Source organism: Castor canadensis, chromosome 9 (genome assembly GCF_047511655.1).
Source record: "Castor canadensis chromosome 9, mCasCan1.hap1v2, whole genome shotgun sequence".
Classification (NCBI taxonomy): Eukaryota; Metazoa; Chordata; class Mammalia; order Rodentia; family Castoridae; genus Castor; species Castor canadensis.
The window spans coordinates 99,166,913-99,190,000 of record NC_133394.1 but is presented as its reverse complement, the minus strand read 5'-3'; the positions used below and the strand labels follow the sequence as shown (position 1 = coordinate 99,190,000).

Below are 23,088 nucleotides of genomic sequence, written 5' to 3'. Positions count from 1 at the left end.
TGTGTTCAAATCCATTGCTCTCCTTCCCAACTACTCTTTCTGCCTCTTCCTATCCACCATTTCTCCCTGCCCTCACCTTCACCTCCCATTCTCCCACAACCAGTCACCAGACCACCCCTTTCCCCTACACACTCACCTCCTGCTGACCAACCTATTATACCAACTTTACACAACCCCAAACCCTTGTAATACCTGACACAAGCACTCTACACTACAAAATAGAAATGCACCCAAAAACACAACAGGGCCACAAAAACCAGCAACCCCCACACTGACTCCCCCACTCACACATCCCACTTCCTGCATCTACTTTTACTGCCACCCTAACCAACTCCCTAAATTTATGTAGCTAGCCTAACAAACATTAAGCCCCTAACACCTACTGCTTATAGATATTACCATGAAGGGGTCTTCTATATAATATAAAAAACAACTGGTCAGGTGTTGAACCTATGAATTAGTTATTGCTAAATTGCATCTCCAGACCAGATACAAAAATAGCACACCAAACTAGTTAGCAACCAAGACCGCCACAACACAAAAATTAAAACAAGGGAAAGAAAGCAGGTGAATAAAACAACTAACTAGCCTAACAAGAACATAGTTGCACAGTACTAAGTAGAGTGGTGGGAAGAAGGGAATTGAATACAGGATTCAGAGGGAAATGAAGAAAACAGACACCCAGTTTCTGATCCCAACAAAAAAAAGATAAATGACACTAAGGAATACAGCTATTCCCACAAAAACAACCTCAAATAAGAAATCTTGCAAGAAATCACTGAGAATTTCATGGAGAAGATATTTGATGTGGTTAACCAAAATGTATAAGATGCACTCAAGACAATTCAAGACACCAAAAATAAAGAATATGAGAAGACATAGAAACAAATAAATGAACTCAGAAGAGCTTTGAATAAACAACAAAGTGAAACATCTCACTATAGAGAGAGAAATGATTTAAAGATGAAAATAAATAATATTAATGAGGAAGTGACCCAAGATATGGAAATCCTCAGAAAAAAGAATGAAACAGGAACACAAAACACAGTGGAAGCCCACTCCAGCAGACTAGAACAGGTGGAAGACAGAATCTCAGAACTTGAAGATAAAATAGAAATTAAAGAAAAACTGAACAACTGTTAGTCAAACAACTCAAGACCTGTGAAAAGAATATGCAATAACTCACCAATTCCACCAAAAGACCAAACCTGAGATTGATGGGCATTGAAGGAGAAGCAGTCCAAACAAAAGGGATTTATAAGTTATTTAATAAAATAATTACAGAAAATTTCCCAAATTTCGAGAAAGTTTTGCCCATTTGGGTATAGGAAAACTCCAGAACACAAAACAGACTTGACCAACATAGAATCTCCCCACAGCATATTATCACTAAAACAACAAGCACAAAGAATACAGAAAGAATACTGAAGGCTAAAGGAGAGAAAAATCAAATAACAGAGTGAGGTATTTCAGGCACTGAAGGAAAATAACTTCAACCCTAGGATACTCTACCCAGAAAAACTATCATTCAAAATAGATGGAGCAATAAAAATCTTCCACCATCAGCAGAAACTAAAACAATATATGACCACCAAGCCACCTCTACAAAAGATTCTGCTAGGAATCTGCACACAGAAGATGAAAGCAAAAAAAAAACCACGAGAGTACTTTATGGTTCTTCTAAAATAAAGCATGTAAGTGCTGAAAAAACAAAAACAAAACAAAACAAAACCACAAGAGAAGAGGCAGTATTAAACCACAGGAGAAGAAAAGACAAGGAATCAGAGAGTAGCATTGATTCAGCTGCACACAATCAAACCCTTAAACAACAAAAACAATTCAAGTTTGGAATCACCACATACCTATCAATGATAACACTGAATGTCAACAGATTCAACTTCCCCATCAAAAGACACTGTTTGGCAAACTGCAATAAAAAGGAAGATCCAACAATCTGTTGTTTACAGGAGACCCATCTCATTGACAGAAAAAAACACTGGCTTAGGGTGAAAGGCTAGAAGAACATTTACCAAGCCCATGGCCCCCGAATACAGGTAGGAGTAGCAATACTTACCTCAGACAAAGTAGACTTCAAACTTACATTGATCAAATGACATAAAGAAGGACATTCCATACTAATAAAGAGGAAATACACCAAAAGGAAATAACAATTATCAACTTAATTGCACTCAATGTCAGTTCACCCAATTTCATCAAACATACTCTATAAATCTTAAAAGCACATATAGACTCCAACACAGTAGTGAGAGAATATAATACCCCCAATCACCAATAGGTAGTTCACCCAAACAAAAAAATCAATAAAGAAATTCTAGAACTAAATCACATGACAGATCAAATGGACCTAGTTGATGTCTACAGAATATTTCATCCAACATCTGCACAACATAAATTCTTCTCAGCAGTCCATTGAGCTTTCTCCAAAATTGATCATATTTTAGGGCACAAAGCAAGCTTCAGCAAATATACAAAAATAAAAATAATCCTGTGCATTCTATCTGATCACAATGCATTAAAAGCAGAACTCAACAACAAAAACAACAGCAGAAAATATGCAAGCAATTGGAAGCTGAACAACACATTGATCAATGATCAGTGGGTCATTGATTAAATAAAAGAGGAAATTAAAAAGTTCCTAGAAGTTAATGAAAATGAAAATACGACCTACCAGAACCTATGGGACACAGAAAAGGTGGTCCTAAGAGGAAAGTTTATAGCCCTGAGTTAGATATATTAAAAGGACAGAAAGATCTCAAATAAATGTCCTAATGCTACATCTCAAATTCATAGAAAAATGAGAACAAGCAAAACCCAAATGAAGCAGGAGAGAAATAATAAAAATAAGGGCCAAAATTAATGAATAGAGACCAAAAAACCATCTACAGAATCAACAAAACAAAAGTCTGTTTCTTTGAAAAAATAAATAAGATTGACAGCCCCCTGGCAAACCTGACTAAAATGAGGAGAGAAAAAACCAAAATCAGTAAAATCAGAAACACAAAAGGGGAGATAACACCAAACACCAAGGAAATGCAGGAAATCATCAGAGACTACTTTGACAGTCTATATTCCAATAAATTTGAAAATCTTGATGATTTGTGCATTCACAAATTTCTAGATACTTATGACTATACAAAACTGTACCAAGTTATAGAAATAGCCAAGATGTCCCACTAGTAATGAATGGATTAAGAAAATGTGGCATTTATACAAAATGGAATTTTACTTGGCCACAAAGATGATATTTTGTCATTTGCAAGTAAATGGATGGAAGTGGAGAACATTATCTTAAAGGAAGGTAGCCAGGCTCAGAGGGCCAAAAATCTTATGTTCTCCCTCATACATGGATTATAGACCTAAAACAATTGCAGTAATATTATTAGACATGGGTCACATGCTAAGGGGAGAATGTGTACAGGAGGAACAGGGAAAGGGAAGGAAACCCAAAACTTGAAAGTATTTGATATGCTCACTATAGAGGAGCAAATAAAGTAATCTTAAACAGATAGAGGCCAGTATGGGAAGGTGCCCAGGAAATAATGAGGAGATGTCACAGAGATGAACCAATTCCAGTTGTAATACACATGTGCATGGAAGCAGTGCTTAGGAATCTCTCTATGTAGCTATCTTTATCTCAAGCTAGCAAAAATGCTTTTTTCTTTCTTATTATCTCTTATGTTTTCTCTTCAACAAAATTGGAGAAGAGAGCAGAATAGGTTCTGCTTGGAAGCAAGGGGTCTGGAGATTCAGAGGAAGGGGCAGGGGGCAGGGGGAGAGATGACCCAAACATTGTATGCACATATGAATAAATGAATAATCATTAAAAAAATCATAACTTCCAAAAATTCATTAATTCAACAGATTCATTAAGGTTAATTATGTTCATTAAGGGTAATAAATTATTAAACATTCATTATAAACACAAATAAACTAAATAAACTAATTAAAACTATTATATAACCAAGCTTCTAACTACACTTAACATTATAGTGTGTATCTTTCCATTCAGGTGTTTTTATGAACATTGACATTTTTAATAGGTGTTGGATATATGTGCATGTTTATATGTATTCTGTTTAACTATAATATATTCTATTCAAAAAAAAAAAAAACAGAAAAGCACATAGCTGGCCATGTTTGGCCCAGAGCCTCTAACTTATTATCCCTTGATTATACCATACTTCAATTCCTCTATACTAGAAAGAACAAGTGCTGCCAACTTAATCATTTGCATTTGAAACACATTTCATTTTTAAATATTTTAAGTAATTTCAGTGAGAAATAAACTCATCAAGAAAATTTTTATATCCACTAAATAATAAGCAAGTTAGTGCATATTTAATTTGTTATATACAAGAACCATTTTTTTCCTTACCAAATTAATAACATTCATCTTTTCATGAAATCCATGAGGTAGATAATGATTTTGTCTCATCCTTATTTCATTTTCTTTTGTGTGGTACTTGGGTTTGAATTCAGGATCTTGAATTTGCTGTGTATAGGCACTTTAGCCATGCTTCAAGTCCTCATCTTCATTTCATTTGAAGAATAGTTGGAACATGGAGGTTAGGTTGCTGACCTACTCATAATTGAGTAGTGGTTTGGCACTTCTTTGAATCCTACTATCTGCTCCAGACTTCACCATCACACCATGCCTACTCACCTTTCTGAGTTCTGGTATTTTCAGAGAGTAACACTTCTAGATTCCTATTTTTATAATTCCATTACGTGTTGCATTTCATTAATAATGTATTATATAAAATTTGGGGAATATTGTTTGATTTATTAATCCATAACCAAATGTAACACAAATGTACAGACTTAGAACAATTATAATTATTTACATGTACTAAAAATTCATTAAAAATGACATTAAACACAGTGTGTTTGTAATAATTGCATGATTTCAGATTTTATAACAGTTATAGTTTTAATTAACATTGTAATTCATAGATATTTTAAATATGAGATGGTGTCTTAAAACAGTCCCCATGTAAATTACATAAATTGTGTGCCAGATTTATGATCAACTGAAATATTCTGAATGACATCAAAGAAATAATAATACAAATCAAACCTTGACATCTACTTTCCTGAATCACATTGATTATTTCATTAAATAATTTTTGAGTTACATAATTAATACATGAAATACTGCTGTGGAAGATCAAATATTATAGAAGTATACAGAGTAAAAATTAAAATTGCCAATGTAAAATTCTGTGTTCCCTTTGGGACTAATTCTTACATATAAATACATATATGTGTATATATGTATACATATATCTAACACTTGTATAAGCTCATACAGTTTCTTCCAATAAAGTACATTTTATGTCATTTTATTAATAAAGTTATATTTTATTGCTACAATGACATAAAGAGCATTCAATATTGCCTGTAATCTGTCAATTCTCTATAATCACTGCATCACTGTATTATTAATTTTTATAGTGTAGATATGTGTATTCATTGAGCTGTGGTCATTTGCATGTAGGATAAAATGTCCTATACATACTTGTGCTCATATGTAAGAATATTTTTATGACAGATACTTACATGTTACAATTATAGGGTATACAGAATGCTTGAATTTTATATGAGAAGATTTAGCTGCATTATACTTTTTCAAAATTACTTTTCCAAGAGTCTCATAGTCTTCTCTGAGAAAATAAGTTTTTTTTACTTAATTTCCATTTCACCAACCACTTGAAACTTTGGTAATCTTTTGTATATTTTTGGCCAGTTTTGTTTCTGAGTGTTGTCTCTTTATGTCCTTCTTCTGTTACCAGATTTACCTATAAAGACCATTAGCTTTTTCTCAACCTGGACCACTTTGATCATAAAGAGCTTCCTTGATGTGCAGCATTCTGGAAGACTTTGAGAATCCCTGTGATTGGATTTATCCATCTCACAAAACCTACGTGATTTTTCTTTTCTTTACATTGTTATTAATTATGGTCACTCACAGTGTGTTCAGGTTGGGAACAGGATGGTCATTTTTTTATTTATGATCATACGAAATATTTTCTGTTCCTCATTAGGGTCATGGAAACAATGTAGAACAATATTTTGAGGAAAAAGAGAAGGAATGACAAAAAATGCTCACATGAAAAAGTGAGTGCTAAATAAGGAAGGAATTCTTAATCAAGTATGGTGATGTAACATAACAATCATTTTTATACTGTCCTTTACAGTATAAAAGGACATATATATGTGCAAGGTAACTAAATCATCCTGTGCCTCAATTTGAAAGAAATAGAAATGTGTATATGCTAATGGAAATGGTGAAAATTCACTATGTCTTGTTATATTGAAATTATTATAGCATCACAACTAACAGTTCACACCTAATGAGAGTGAAATAAACCAAGAGAATCTTTGTACAGAGCCACAAGGAATAAAAAGCTAGTTAGTGAAATCAAAGCCTTTCCCAAATAGCTCAATGTTGTAAGAAGCATATTGTAGAGAATACATTTTAAATTCCATGTAAATTCCACTGGGAAATTACTGAATTGGATAAGGCAAAAAAATTGCTGTGTTTTTTAGGGAAAATTTGGATCTGAGGCTGGATGCATTTTCAAGTCAAGTCACATAATTTCTTTCTAAAAGCTACAGAGGAATATGTACGTGTATATGCCTTCTTTTCAAATGTACATGTAACATTTTATGAAACTGACCTCAGGCATGGCCACAAATGGAAGGGATAAATTTACAGAGATAAATCTGATTACAGTAAAGTGAAATTAAAGCACATAGGGCAAAAAAGGCTTGTACCACCTGTTCCCAGATAACACATACTTTTGGAGTTCCATGCTTTACAGTGGACTGAAGGGATCATTGTTGACTGAACCCTTTCTCAATAGACCTGCTTCAAACACATAGGCATCCTGAAAAAATACCAAACCCAACCAAGTATGTAAGTCAGAAAGGATATCCACCAATTACTACTTTATTAGGAAATCCCCAGAATATATGCTTTTAGGAACTATACAAAGTGGCTTGCCACCAATCTCAAACCACTGTCTGAGGCCAGCCCAAGCAATCAAGGCTAATAACAACAAATGCTGGATGTGGCGAAACAGGAAGCTTTATATATTGCTGATGGGAATGCAAATTAGTATAACCACTATGTAAAGCGGTATGGAGATTCCTCAAAAAACTAGAGATATAACTGCCAGTTGATCCAGTGATACCACTCCTGGGCATCTACCCAAAAGAGCATAAGACAGAATAAAGTAGAGACACCTGTACACTGATTTTCATTGCAGCACTATTCACAATAGTGAATAACCCAGATGTCCTATCACTGATGAATGGATCATGAAATTGTGGTATATATACACAATGGAGTATTACTTAGCCATAAGGAATAATGACATGGGGTTTCATGGCAAATGGATGCAACTGGAGAGCATCATGTTAAGTGAAGTTAGCCAGGATCAGAAACACAGAAGATGCATGTTTTCTCTCATACATGTAAAATAGATCCAAAGACAAGCATATACACAAAATCAAGCATGATCCTATACAAAACTCAGATGTAGAATATGTTTGTAACAGTGTAACTACTCTATGGAACTTGGGGAAAGACGGAAAGGAAAACAGAATGATGGAGCTTCAATAATATCACATATCATAAGATGTGAACATAGAAGATATAAGGATGTATATAGAAAGTTGTTGAAAAATGGGGCAGAGTGTAAGATAAAGGTGAAAGGGAGAGTATTCAAAGGGATTGAACAGACCAAAGTAAAGTACTCCTGCAGTGGGGCATCCATTGAGACACCCCTTTGAATGTCAACTTAAATATTAATAATGAAAACCAGGACTGTAAAACAGGCACAGTGTATGAGGAGGAGGTGATACTAGTAGGAGAGGAAAGGGGCAAAGAAGATTAAGGTGATGGTATATGGTTTATGGAATTCATATACCTATATGAAACAAAAGTAAAAACCCTCTTGCTATCGCTTTAAATGGGGTAGGGAGGGGAGAGATGATGGGGGCAATGTAAATAATGTACAATATAAGTCTAATCATAATTATTATTATTGTATCCACCCCTACATAATGAATATATCCTAATAAAAAATTGAAAAAAAAGTAAAGCTGAATAAAACAAGCTGGATGTAGTGTTACACACCTGTAATCTCTGCTATGCAGGAGAAAAATAAAGAGGATTGAAATCTGACATCAGTCCCCAGCAAAAAAGCAAGACTTGATCTGAAAAATAAAGTAGAAAGGACTGTTGACACGGCTCAGGTTCTTAGTTCAAACCCAATTACCACCAAAAAATAAAGAAGAAATTCTAGAAATCAGAAATATGTAATGTAATTAAATATATTAAATAAAAATGGAAGATAAAGGGTGAATAAAAGAATGAGCAGGATCAGAAATGGACTGAATTTGATATTTTCTTACGTGAACCTTGATTGACATATCCTCCATTACAAATTCCCTAAATGTTCTAGAAATTGCTAGTGAACTGATTAAAACTGTTGTTTTTTGACACTTCACATTAAGGCCCTCTTCATAGCTGACTTAGGTCTGAATCCATTTTGTTTTTATTTTCTGGCCATAAGCCATCCATTTTATGCTTTATTAAATTATTTATGAAAGGATTCAATGTGTTTTCTCAATTTTGATGTCATTCTATCTTAACTTTCAAAATGCCTCTCTTCATTCTGGTTGAGCACTTGTTTCCAAATCTTACCTTATTGGACTTAGAATTTGTGATTATTTCACCAGTTTACTTAACCTTGATTGATTTTATTTCTCTGTCAGTGAATCTGAGTCACTGTCATCATGACTCATGATTTCAGCTGTTTTAATAATAGAAAACTTACCTTCCCTAACAGCCCTATATCAAAGGAGATCCAGAAGAAAAACTCCAGAAAAGGAGAAACATGAAGTGTATATCCAAAAGAAACTGAAAAGATCATAAACTTAAAAAAGGTGGTCAATCAAATTTGGAATTAGGATTTGCCACTTCACTTCAAAACAACATGTTTTTATATACTTTTAACTGGAAAAGATAAAAATTTACAAAAGTTGAGGTACCAGGTAACTCTCTTCTGCAGAGCTTGTTTAACAGGTAGAGACAGTGATAATGTTTACATGGTATTTATGAACCTAACAGAATTGATTACTCTAAGCAAAACTAAGTTAACCACTGCTGAAACAAAAATCAATGGAATAATGTTTCAGCTCTGATTACTTACTTGACCATCAGGTAAATGACCCTGGTGGGGTGGCAGAACCAAGGAACAAATTATCCTTACCAGAGTCTCTGGATGCTTCCTTGTTCAATTACCTCATTTTCTAGAGTACAATGTCTCTCACTCCTGAGTATTGTCCTATGACACAGTACCCAGAGGTACAAAAGCATTGGGGATGCTAACAAATTAGAAAGTTGAAACAGTGTCATTTGCTGTACCAGTAATTAACATATTGTCTCTCAGTTTGACATACTGCTTTGTGATGTTAAACGAAAATTCTGCAAACATTTCTCCTTTCCCAGATAGCAGTACGTTGATCTTTATCAATAGAAGACACCAGAGTGAATCTGGAAAGTGGTAGAGGAAAAGGGAAACATCCCTTTCGAGTTCGAGTTTTCTGCATTGTTATTCAGCAACATTTGCATTTATTTGGGGGCTATAAGTACTTGTACCTTGTATGATCTATCTATTGATCAATCAATTAATCAACCAATCTATCTATCTATCATCTGTCATCTCTACAGATTGTATTTAGGTATGTAGGAAGAAATCTTCTGGTTAGTATATATGTGATGCTTATCTTTTACTTATTCTGAACATATTCTATATGGGAATTAATTTTGAAAACTCCTATGTATGTAGTTAGCACCTGACAGAAATGACTCAGTTTTATGTGTTAATTTCAATGTTGAGTTTATGATTATTTGATTCATTCTATCCCAGATCAGTGGTGTTTGCATATTCCTGCCTTTAAGGATTGAATTCAAAATAAATAACACTATCCCAGAAGTTTTAAAGATGAAGAATGTTACATTTATATGTGACAATTTAGAGTTCCTGAGTTTAACTACTTTGACTTCTGAGACATTTGAAAGCTACTAGAATCAATCCTGAGTAAACAAACACATAGACAATATTCTAATGTGGCACATAAGTATATAATTAGATTTTTATGATTTTGCTAAGTGTATCTTCATGCTTACATTTCTTACTATGTGTGTATACATTGTTTCACATGAAAATATTTTTTCAAGCTTAAAATAAGTGAAATCATTTTTTTGATCACATACAAGTAGACATAAACATATATCTGACTATATGATATAAAAATCTCAAAGAAAATCTAACTCAAGAAAGTCATTAGTAAATTTAGTAAATTTGCAGAAGATAGTTCATTAAAAATCAGAATTAGCCTAGAATTTGGTTTGGGTAGTATATGTAGAGAATTTCATTATTATCTCAGGAAAATGTATATGTGAAAGCTTTTCTCTCAAAAAATATATTAATGTATTAATAACACTAATATTATGTACCAATGTATTAATAACAATAATGCATTGTTTTTGAAATGTTGCAATAGTGTTTTTTATTTGTGATTATATATTCAAAGTTTGATAAAAGAAAGCTATCATTATTTACATACTTTCTGGCTATTACTATCATAATTGCTTTCATTAACAGTCATTTCTTTTTCTTTATTGTATTGGAAATTGAACTTGGTAGTCAACTGCTCTACTAATTGAGCCACAACCCCTGTTCTTATGCTTTCAAAGTGTATTTCAGATAAAGTCTCCTGCTAACTTTGCCTAAGCTGGCCTAGAAGTATGATCCTCCTGTTTCTGCAGCCTGAGTATATGTGATTATAGGTGTGAACCACCATGCCCAGCTCATTCTTAATTTTTTATACAGAAGAGTTCTGTAAATATCTTTTCCATGTGTCAATAATTACTTCTTTCATACATCTAACTATTTAGCAAGTGTTCTTCCATTGATTTCTTTCTTCTCTGTGGTGTGCTTTGCAGACTGTGTTCTGAATCCAAAGATTACAATTGCAGAGATGTAAAGGTAGGATAGTGGGCCCTTTTTGCCATTTAAAATGGTCACTCTAGCAAATGCCACACAAAATATTTGGATTTTTATTCCATCTGCAATGTGCTTTTCTGTATGCTGTTATTAGAAAATAAAAACATAATGTAAATCATGGGTTTCATATACTCAGTATCCAAGGTATCAAATTAGCTGGAAATAACTGACTAGACAAAGGAAGGCAAGAAATAGGAGCTGTTGTTCATTAGGAGGGAAATGTAAAAATATTCTCTAGTGGGATGGTCTAAATTTGCAGAGCCCCCCAGTTATCATTCTTATCAAAAGGAAAATATGATATTTCCATACTGTAAAATGTACACTGTCTAATTCTTCCTTGTCAGGCCATTTTCAGAACTCTCTTGTAATTTTTCATCTTCATATAGACTGATAGTCCTCTTTGTTTCCCCCATCTTGATTTCTTGTTACTCACTTTTTATTTCTATGAAAAACCTCAGTTATCTTTGTCTTAGTAGGAGTTGGGTTCTGTTTATATTTAACTCTCTTTTCCTATTTCAATAGTTTGAATAAAACCTGTCATGCCATCTTTCAAAAAGATTTGTACCTGATTTTATTTGAAAGAAACACAAATAGTCCATTGTAATTGCAAATTATTAGGTAGAATATGTTTCTGAAAATGCTCAGTAAAAATATTAGGCTTCCTTCTGTTTCCCAATTAATAAACTGGTATTTCTTTTTTTTAATGTTATGTAATTCTTTTCTTTTTAATTTCTTTTTTTCATATGTGCATACAATGTTTGAGTCATTTCTCCTCCCTCCCCCCCACATCCTCCCTTTCTTCCACCCCCTACCCCTCTACCCCACATCCCCTCGCTAATGGACAGAAATGATTTGCCTTTATCTCTAATTTTGTTGAAGAGAGAGTATAAGCAATAGCAGGAAAGACCAAGGGTTTTTGCTAGTTGAGATAAGGATAGCTATACAGGAAGTTTACTCGCATTGCTTTCCTGTACATATGTGTTACATTCTAAATTAATTCTTCTCAAACTAACCTTTTCTCTAGTTCCTGGTCCCCTTCTCCTACTGGCCTCTGTCACTTTAATGTTTCTATGTTAGTTCCTTTGCATTTAGGACATCAAATGCTATCTTGTTTTTTGTGGGGGGTTTCTTGCCTATCCTCATACCTCCCTGCCTCATTATGTGATCAAAGTGCAAGACCCTTGTTGTGTTTGCCCTTGATCTAAAGTCCACACATGAGGGAGAACATACAATTTTTGGTTTTTTGGACCTGGCTAACCTCACTCAAGATGATCTTCTCCAGTTCCATCCATTTACCTGCAAATGATAAGATTTCATTCTTCTTCATGGCTGAATAGTAATCCAATGTGTATAAATACCACATTTTCTTAATCCATTCATACATAGTGGGGCATCTTAGCTTTTTCCATAACTTGGCTATTGTGAATAGTGCTGCAATAAACATGGGTGTGCAAGTGCCTTTGGAGTAACCTGTGTTGCATTCCTTTGGGTATATCCCCAAGAGTGGTATTGTTGGATCATATGGCAGATCTATGTTTAGATTTTTAAGAAGCCTCCAAATTTTTTTACAGAGTTGTTGTACTAGTTTGCATTCCCACCAGCAGTGTATAAGGATTCCTTTTTCCCCTACATCCTTGCCAACACCTGTTGTTAGTGGTGTTGCTAATGATGGCTATTCTAACAGGGGTAAGATGGAATCTTAGTGTGTTTTTGAATTGCATTTCCTTAATGGCTAGAGATGGTGAACATTTTTTCATGTGTTTTTTGGCCATTTGAATGTCTTCTTTTGAGAATGTAGTGTTAAGTTTACTTGCACATTTATTAATTGGTTCATTAATTTTGGTAGATTTTAGTTTTTTGAGTTCCCTGTATATTCTGTTTATCAGTCCTTTGTCTGATGTGTAGCTGGCAAATATTTTCTCCCACTCTGTGGGTGGTCTCTTCAGTTTAGAGACCATTTCTTTTGTTAAGCAGAAGCTTTTTGGTTTTATAAGGTCTCATTTGTCTATGCTTTCTCTTAGTTGCTGGGCTGCTGGGGTTCCATTGAGGAAGTCCTTGCCTATACTTATTATTTCCAAGGTATTTCCTACTCTTTCCTATATCAACTTTAGAGTTTGGGGTCTGATATTAAGATCCTTGATTCATTTTGAGTTAATACTAGTACAGGGTGAGAAACATAGATCTAATTTCAGTTTTTTGCAGACTGCTAACCAGTTTTCCCAACAGTTTTTGTTGAAGAGGCTGTCTTTTCTCTATCGTTTATTTTTAGCGCCTTTGTGAAAAATAAATTGGGTATAGTTGTATGGATTCATATCCGGGTCCTCTATTCTGTTCCACTGGTCTTCATATCTGTTTTTGTGCCAGTACCCATGCTGTTTTTATTGCTATTGCTTTGTAATATAGTTTGAAGTCGGGCATTGTGATATCTCCAGCATTGTTCTTTTTGCTGAATATTGCCTTGGCTATTCACAGTCTCTTGTGTTTCCAAGTAAATTTAACGGTAGATTTTTCAGTCTCTTTGATGAATGTCATTGGGATTTTGATGGGAATTGCATTAAACATGCAGATTGCTTTTGGGAGTACAGACAGTTTTGCTATGCTGATTCTACCAATCCATGAGCATGGGAGATCTCTCCACTTTCTATAGTCTTCCTCAGTCTCTTTCTTCAGGAGTTTATAGTTTTCCTTGTAAAGGTCATTCACATCCTTTATTAAGTTTACTCCAAGGTATTTGATTTTTTTTGAGGTCTTTGTAAAAGGAATTGTTTTCATATATTTTTTCTCAGTTTCTTCATTTTTATTGTACAGAAATGCTAATGATTTTTCCATGTTGATTTTATATCCTGCTACCTTGCTATAGCTGTGGATGGTGTCTAGAAGCTTTTGAGTAGAGTTTTTTGGGTCTTTAAGGTATAGGATCATGTCATCTGCAAATAGGGATATTTTGACAGTTTCTTTACCTATTTGAATTCCTTTTATTTCCTCTTCTTGCCTAATTGCTCTGGCTAGGAATTCCAGTACTGTGTTAAATATGAGTGAGGATAGTGGGCATCATTGTCTCATTACTGATTTTAGAAGGAATGGTTTCAATTTTTCAAAATTAAGTATAATGTTGGCTGTAGGTTTGTCATATATAGCTTTTACAATGGTGAGGTACTTTCCTTCTACTCCTAGTTTTCTTAGAACTTTTATCATGAAATGGTGTTGGATATTATCAAAGGCTTTTTCTGTATCTATTTAAATGATCAAGTGGTTTTTGTCTTTGCTTCTGTTAATGTCGTGTATTATATATATTGATTTGCGCATATGTTGAACCATCCCTGCATTCCTGGGATGAAGTCTACTTGGTCATGGTGAATGATATTTTTGATGTGTTGTTGAATTTGGTTTGCCATTATTTTATTGAAGATTTTTGCATCAATGTTCATTAAGGAGATTGACCTATAGTTCTCCTTTTTGGAGGTGTCTTTGCCTGGTTTTGGGATAAGTGTAATACTGGCTTCATAAAATATGTTAGGCAGTTTTCCTTCCTTTTCTACTTCATGGAACAGTTTAAGGAGGGTTGATGTTAGTTCTTCTTAAACGTCTGCTAGAATTCAGCAGAGAATCCATCAGGTCCTGGACTTTTCTTTTTTGGGAGGCTCTTGATTGCTGCTTCAATTTCTTTTTGTGTTATAGATCTGTTCAGGTGATTAATGTCATCTTGGTTCAGCTTTGGATGATCATAAGTATCTAGAAATCTGTCCATTTCTTCAAGATTTTCAAATTTGTTTGAATATAGGTTCTCAAAGTAGTCTCTGATGATTTCCTGGACTTCCATGGTGTTTGTTGTTATCACCCCTTTTGCATTCCTAATTTTATTGATTTGGGTTTTTTCTCTCCTCATTTTACTCAGGTTTGCCAGGAGTCTATCAGTCTTGTTTATTTTTTCAAAGAACCAACTTTTTGTTTCATTAATTCTTTGTATGGTTGCTTTGGTTTCTATTTCATTGATTTCAGCTCTTATTTTTATTATTTCTCTCCTTCTATTTGTTTTGGGATTTGCTTGTTCTTGTTTTTCTAGGAGTTTGAGATGTATCATTAGGTCACTGATTTGAGATCTTTCTGTCCTTTTAATATATGCACTCATGGCTATAAACTTTCATCTCAGGACTGCCTTTGCTGTGTCCCATAGGTTCTGGTAGGTTATGTTTTCATTTTCATTGATATCCAGGAACCTTTTAATTTACTCTTTTATTTCATCAATGACCCATTGTTCATTAAGCTATGAGTTGTTCAGTTTCCAGGAGTTTGCATGATTTTTGTCTTTATTTTTGTTGTTGAGTTCTAGTTTTAATGCATCGTGATCAGACAGAATGCATGGTATAATTTCTATTCTCTTATATTTGCTGATGCTTGCTTTGTGCACTAGGATATGATCTATTTTGGAGAAGGTTCTGTGGGCTGCTAAGAAAAATGTATATTGTGTATAAGTTGGATGAAATGTTCTGTAGACATGAACTAGGTCCATTTGATCTATGGTATGTTTTAGATATAGGATTTCTTTATTGATTTTTTGTTTGGATGACCTATCTATTGATGATAATGGGGGTTAAAAATCTCCCACTACCACTGTGTTTGAGTTAATATATGCTTTTAGGTCCTTCAGGGTATGTTTGATGAAATTGGGTATGATATTGAGTGCATATAGGTTGATAATTATTATTTCCTTTTTTTCTATTTCCCCTTTTACTAGTATGGAATGTCCTTCTCTATCTCATTTAATTAATGTAGGTTTGATGTCTACTTTGTCAGAGATAAGTATTGCTACTTCTGCCTGTTTTCGAGGGCCACTGGCTTGGTAAATCTTCTTCCAGCCTATGCTTATTTCTGTCAGTGAGATGGGTCTCCTATAAGCAACAAATTGTTGGATCTTTCTTTTTAATCCAGTTCATCAAATGGTGCCTTTTGACCATTAACATTAAGTGTTAGTACTGATACATATGTGGTGATTCCTGTCATTTAGTTGTCTTAGTTGTTTGAGAGTTTGATTGTGTGTAGCTAAATCAATGTTACTCTCTATTTTCTTGCTTTTTCTTTTCCAGTAGTTTGGTACTGCCTTCCCTTTCATGGTTATGTTGGGTTTCACTTTCTGTGTGCAGAATCCCTTGAAGAAACTTTTGCAGTAGTGGCTTTGTAGTCATATATTGTTTTAGTTTCTGCTTATCATGAAAGACTTTTATGCTCCATCTATTTTGAATGATAGTTTTGCTGGATAGAATATCCTAGGTTTGAAGTTACTTTCATTCAGTGCCCAGAAGACCATACTCCAAGCTCTTCTTGTTTTTAATGTTTCTGTTGAGAAGTCTCCTGTGATTTTGATGGGTTTACAGCCTTCAATATTCTTTCTCTAGTCTCTGTTCTTGTTTTTTATTATAATATGTCATAGGGTAGTTCTATTTTGGTCATGTCTATTTGGTGTTCTGGAGGCTTCCTGTACCTGTATTGGCATAGGTTTCCCTAGATTTGGGAGATTTTCTGTTATTATTTTGTTGAATATATTACGCATTTCTTTTGCTTGCACCTCTTCTCCTTCTTCAATGCCCATGATTCTCAGGTTTGATCTTTTGATGTAATCAGTAAGTCTTGCATTTTCTTTTCACAAGTCTTGAGTTGTTTAACTAATAGTTCTTTGGTTTTTCCTTTAATTATCATTTCATCTTCAAGTTCTGAGATTCTGTTTTCTGCTTGTTCTAGTCTGCTGGATTGGCTTTCCATTTTGTTTTGCATTTCTGTTTCATTCTTTTTTCTGAGGTTTTCTATATCCTGAGTCCCTTCCTCTTTAATATTGTCTATTTTCAACCTGAGTTCATTTTCAGGGTATTCTTGTGGGCTTCATTGGGTTTGTTGACATAGTTTATCTTTGTTTTGTTGGAGTCTGGATCTGGCACCTGTTTTCTTCATTTCCCTCTGGTTCCTGTACTAATTTATTGTTGCAGTGAAATTGGTTTCCCTCTTTTTTCCGTCTTCCCATCATTGTCTTGCTACTGTTACTGTCCCTGCAGTGTGTGTAATTCAGTATTGTCTAGCTTATAATAATAAAGATGATGATATCTAGAATGGAAGGGTGAGAGGAGAGGGAAAGCAAGGAAGGTAAAGAAAAAGGGAAAAAACAAAACAAACAAAAAACAGAAGCAAAGAAATAAATAGGGAAAGATAGTGTACTAATCAACAGTGAGCTAAAGAGGCATTACAAAGACAGAGAGAGGATTAAAGAAAAAATAAAAATAAAATAAATAAATAAAATTTCCCAAGTTCAAATGCAATAAAATTTCAGTCTTAATAGATTTGGTGCTAATCCTTCAGCATCCAGTTCTCTTGTTGGTGTCTGAGTAGTAGTTCTGTCATTTTCTCATCAAAGGGGAAAAAGAAAAAAAAAAAGAAAATATCCCAAGTTCAAGTGCAATACAGTTCAGTCTCACCAAAGGAAAAAAAAATGGAGTCTGGAGACAGCTTTGTGAATGTCTATCTGAGGCTGCAACTCACTTGCCTCCTCCTGTCATCCAGCTGCTGCTGCAGGCTTTATTTATTGCAGATTTCAAGAATGAGATTTACACTCACCTAGCCCCACAGACTTTGTTTATTTGGAGTTCTCCTGAACTCATGCCCCTTTTGTTTTCTCCAGTATACAGCCCTACCCACCTGTTGCAATTGCAGTCCTTTTTTATTTAGAGTTAGCATGGGGAGTGCCCTCCCCCCTCCAGTGGAGCTTTCCTCACAACAGCCACTGTTACAAGCTTTCCCCACTCCAAGGTTGCTGGGTGGGTGCCACCACACCTGCCTTCTCAGGCTGGCTTGTTTATTTACAGTTCTCATGAGGAGTGTCCTTCCACCACTTTCCAGAGCTTGGAGTGCCCTACCCTCTTTGTAATGTGTCTTTTTTTATTTCAGCACTAAATAACATTACTTAGGAATTCTGGAAATAGACCAGTTCATTTGTAAATGTTTAACCAGGAGCAAAATATATAGGTAAATCAAGTAGACCAAAGTCTTCCAAAATGTGGATAATAATCTTTACACAACCTTTAGCTGCACTGTTCAATGTAATGAAATAGTCACATTTATCATATCTATGGATTAGACTTTTAGACTTCAAAGAACTCTATTCCCTCTTTTTCTTCTCCTATCTTAACAAACTTTTGATAGCCAAATAAGCAATATTTTATGACAAGGAAAGTAAGAGATGCCACACAGGCCAGTAGAAATCCAATCACATCCAAAGAGTAGTACTGGTACCAGGTGAGGTTGTGCACAAGTGGCTGCAGGTTCTTGGCTCCTTTGTGGTGCATGACAAACTCAATCCAGAAGACAGCTCAATTCAAGGTCTTCATTGGCTGATCATGATGAATGGATGATAACCACATAGCATTCTCCTTATAGCTAACAGAAAATCAAATTGACACCAACTTATAGAATGAACCAGAAATTATAGATAAGTGAATTTTTGTGTGGATGGTAAAGATGAGTACACAAAATGTACAAGAAAACAATTTTCTTCAATGATCACTATAGATAAGTTAGTGTATAGGCCATAATTTGTTGAACACAGGATTTAAACATAAAATGCTGAGCGAATATAAGTACTATTAAATTATTGGAATCAGTTATGTTCCAAAATACAAAGTAGATACAACCAGTGCTATCATTTGAAGGTATACAACTTGAATTATCCATTAAGCAATCATTAATGTACCTGTCATATCAAGTTCAGAACAGTATCACAATTTAGAAACAGAATTCATGCCTATGTCAAGGTTCAGGCACATATCTGGATAAATTCGATAAGGAGTTGTTTTGACCAGGAATTTGCATTTACCATTGATCAGTGATTATTTTGAAACTAGAAAACTGGATTTCCTCCTTTAATTCCCTAGCTCTTTCACTTATTTCTTTTACAAATGTCTCTATTTCTAGTTGTTCAATGAAAAGAATAGGAATAGTTGCTTTCTTCTTTGCTTTTGTAAGGAATAATGTGGTGATTCTTAAAATTCTTTGAATTTTTCACATTGTAAATTAAAGTCTTATAAATGTTTGCTAAGACTATTGCTGTTTTCCCGGGTTTTTTTTTCCAATATGAAGAATACTCATCATTTTACATCAAGGTACTGAAGTATTGAAATGATTATGAATCAATCTACAAGGAAAAAGAGTGCATAGAGGGACATCACTTTTATACCTAAACTTGAAGTGCTATAACATGAGGCCATTGAAATAGCAATGGAGGTAATTTCCTGTTGTTTTAAAAAATACACTGAAAGACTTTTTCAGATGAGGCACATAATCCTAATATGCTTTTGCACTGTAAGAGGTTAAAATCTGTAGTACATAAGTTACATATCATATTAAAAACTAGTAAAATGTGTATCATAAAATAAGATTCAATATATATCATCTAATTATAAAATCACCTTCATTTTGCATTGTATTATCTACTTAAATTAAAAATTCATAAAAATATGTATAAGAGTTGCAGCTTTGCATTAAATCAGCATATAAAAGCATATTGATTTTCAAAAAAAGAAAATAAGCCTCAACAGATGCCCATTAGGATGACCAATACCTATACAAAAATTAAAATAACATTGTTTTTCAAACGTGTCTGTGGTACTATTATTACCAATACACTTCCAGACATAATGTTTTGCTTTCATTTAAAGTCATTCCAAAGTGGGAAATACATATAAAATTTTACTGATACTAAAAATAAAATGATATTGGAATAATTGGAAAGCAAATCTTCCTTATTTCAGATATTTTGATTATTAAGCTTCCATATTCTAACCTACCACTTTCAGCAGAATTTTTTTTATGTTATAACTATTCCAAATAAAGCCACCAAAGCTTGTAACTCTAAGAATATGCACACTTTTATAAATAGTAGCTTCTGTTTCCAACAGTATGAATTGGGTAAATTTAAAAACTCTACTTGTTTACCATTTATCAGGGATAGAATCCAAATATTAGCATAGAAAATTTAGGAAGGAAGAAATATAATTGAAATTACAGATGTGATTATACCTTATTAATAACATAAACCATTTTAGAAGATAAGTAACTGAGGTGGTGGATATATTCATATGGTTCACTATAATAAGGTCAGAACTATCAGTAGCTATCCTATAACATCAGGTTGTATACATCAAATATGTACAATAGCATTTATCTCAAAAATAACAGCTAGTGAGTTCATGCAGAAAGTCACAACTATACTGGATGTTAGTGCTGTTATACATTTTTCCTGGTTCAATGTTTTCCTATATTACAAATCTTCTGGTATCATTAGTACCAGAAGAATAAGAATAAGACCATTAATCTTATTCTACTTGTGAGTTATTTCAGAATTTTGTTCTATACTTAAATTTCTGACAATGTTTTCCACTAAAAACACTAAAAATAACTTATTCTGACTGGGCATGGAGGTACATGCCTCTAACCCAGCACTCCAAAGTCTGAAACAAGATCACAGCTTTGAGGTCTGTCTGGGCTATATAACAAAACCCTATCACAAAACAAAATATAACTATACAACACATGAAAACAAACACTAATTGTAACAGCGATGATAGGTTGTTGATAATGTCTTCCAGTATTAATTAACTTAGTACTCATCATTTTCATGCTCAGACTCATCCCTGCCAATTTAATGTGAGAACATATCTCAAAACACTATGTAGTAATAAACAAACAAAACTAAACAAAAGGATTTATGGATATAGCTCAGTGGTACAGTGCTTTCTTACCATGGTCCTGGTATCAAGGAACAACAACACACACACACACACACACACAAACACACACAAACACAGACACACAAAAGGTTAGACTCACCTAGGGTTGTTAATGATTGTCTTCAATGCTCTGAGTAAATCTGTAGTTGACATTGTTTTTACCTCCAGTCCAATGGCTGCTCCTTTTGCCACCATGTGTGCAATGTTATCACGTTGTTCCCCAAACAAAGAGATGCCTACCATAGGGATGACAGATCACCTCATGGACACTGTTAGCTCTACCATGAGTTATAAAAGCTTTGGTTTTGGAATGACCTAGGATTAAGTGAATTTTAGTAAAGTATTAATTATAAGCCATAGGGGTAAAATGAGAAATGTATGATGAGTCACTGAAATGGGCAGTCTTTTCTGGAAAAAAATTATGAAACTGGATTGAATTTGCCTTCATATCTCAGAGTCAGAAGCACCTACTTTCACCTGAGAGGAAAGTGAAGTCCACATGGCAGAAGTGGTGTTAACCCTTGAGAGATAAATGTATGAATTCCAGTTAAATAGACAGAAAGAGAACATAATGGATAAGAGAAGCCAAGACCCAAAGAAAGCCTATGTGCATATTGTTATTGATTTTTATTTTCCATTGTTTGTTTTATTTTGTATATTTTTTATTTCTTCCTTTCTTTTAAACAATCAGCTACTTGTGAGAAAAAGTAAACACGCACCACACTCACAATCTTCATTGCCAGAATCATTTTCTTTTTTCAGGTTTAATTCCTCTCCAAGAGAACTTTTGAAGAACTTTGTGGTTGTCTTCCTGTCTCTTTGTTCTCTAACTTTACATGTATCCTTCAGCAATGGGAGCTTAGTTAGCATTTCTAGTGAGGGCTCCAAAAACCAGAACACTGTTAGAAACTTGCAGGAGAAAGGAGTGAGAAAGGGAAGAGTAAAGGTGTAAAAATGATCAAATATCATTATGAAACTCTGTTAAAAAAAAGGAGTGAAGAAGAATGAATAATAGAGGGGAGAAATTTAACCAAAGTACATTATATGTGTGTGTTAAACTATCTCAATGTAACTCTTTTATACAATTAATTTATGCTAATGAAATACATATAAGAAAATAAATGTGGAGTGTAAGGCCAGTTTCATGATGTTTCAGATAGAAATGAGGACTCTATTGGGAACTGGTCCTAAAGATGTCTATGTTACATTCTGGTACTGAACTTGTCTATTTTGTCCATGCTCTGAGATGTTGTTATACTGAATTTAAAGGTATTGGACTAGATTATCTTATAGAAGAAAATTTAAGGTAGCACAGCACTGAGGCATGGCATGAGACCAAGGTTGTCTTACATGTCAGCATAGAATTTTGGTTTCTTTTAGTGAAATTTTATTGAAAATTGTTAGCAAAAATTGGAAGAGAAATATTTGAAAACTTGTAGTTCAGCCAGAAAGGAAGCAAATTTAAAGTCACTAAAGCAGTGAAATTCTTAAAGAGATTACTATCATTGAAAAGGAGAAAAGCACTTTGCACTGGAATGATAAAAGAATGAGTTGAGGGCATTTCAGGAATTTACAAGACCACTTTCCTATCTTAGGCTCAAGCTCTTGTTTAAGAAGAGGTCCCTGGGGTGCCCTGCTTGCAGAAGGCAATCCAGAAAATAGTTTCTCCAGGATGCCACCCCACCACCACATGTTCATCCATCCAGGAATCCAGAGGCTGTTGCAGCCATGGTTCAAGTGGCACATGTACAGCTCAGGCTGATCTTGGTGGCAGATCTTGGCACGATCTGTGTGATGCTAGTTATACAGTCACCTCAGAACTCTATTGTCATAGGTCATGGAGACTTCCACTGATATTTCAAGGGAAGGCCAGGGAGGCCAAGCTCTGTGATCCTGTATGACAGGATCAGAATGCTTGAAGCAGTCATAAACTGGACAGTGCATGAAGTTCTGAGAGTGAAGCAGAAATTGGCATGATGATTCCAGGAAGTTAAAAGATACCATGTGTGTATCCAAAGGATATCCTTCCAAAGGATGCCTTAAGAGCAAGGGGAGCCAGCCCAAGAGAGAGGCCACATGAGTTACAGCCAACAAGGCCATAGTGTCACGGAATGTGAAGATATATTCCTACTCAGAACCATTCATAAATTGCCAAACAGGTCCAAAATCAGGCAGAAAATTTTATTCAACGACTAATGAATGGAAAAGGAGTTTCATGC

At 34.3% G+C, this 23,088-nt stretch overlaps 2 pseudogenes; both read right to left on the bottom strand.

Moving 5' to 3' along the window:
• The window catches only part of LOC109674816 (UDP-glucuronosyltransferase 2B4-like), a 722,912-nt pseudogene that overhangs the window by 567,894 nt on the left and 131,930 nt on the right, over positions 1-23,088 (bottom strand).
• Positions 18,227-21,185, bottom strand: LOC109703164 (UDP-glucuronosyltransferase 2B14-like; annotated as a pseudogene).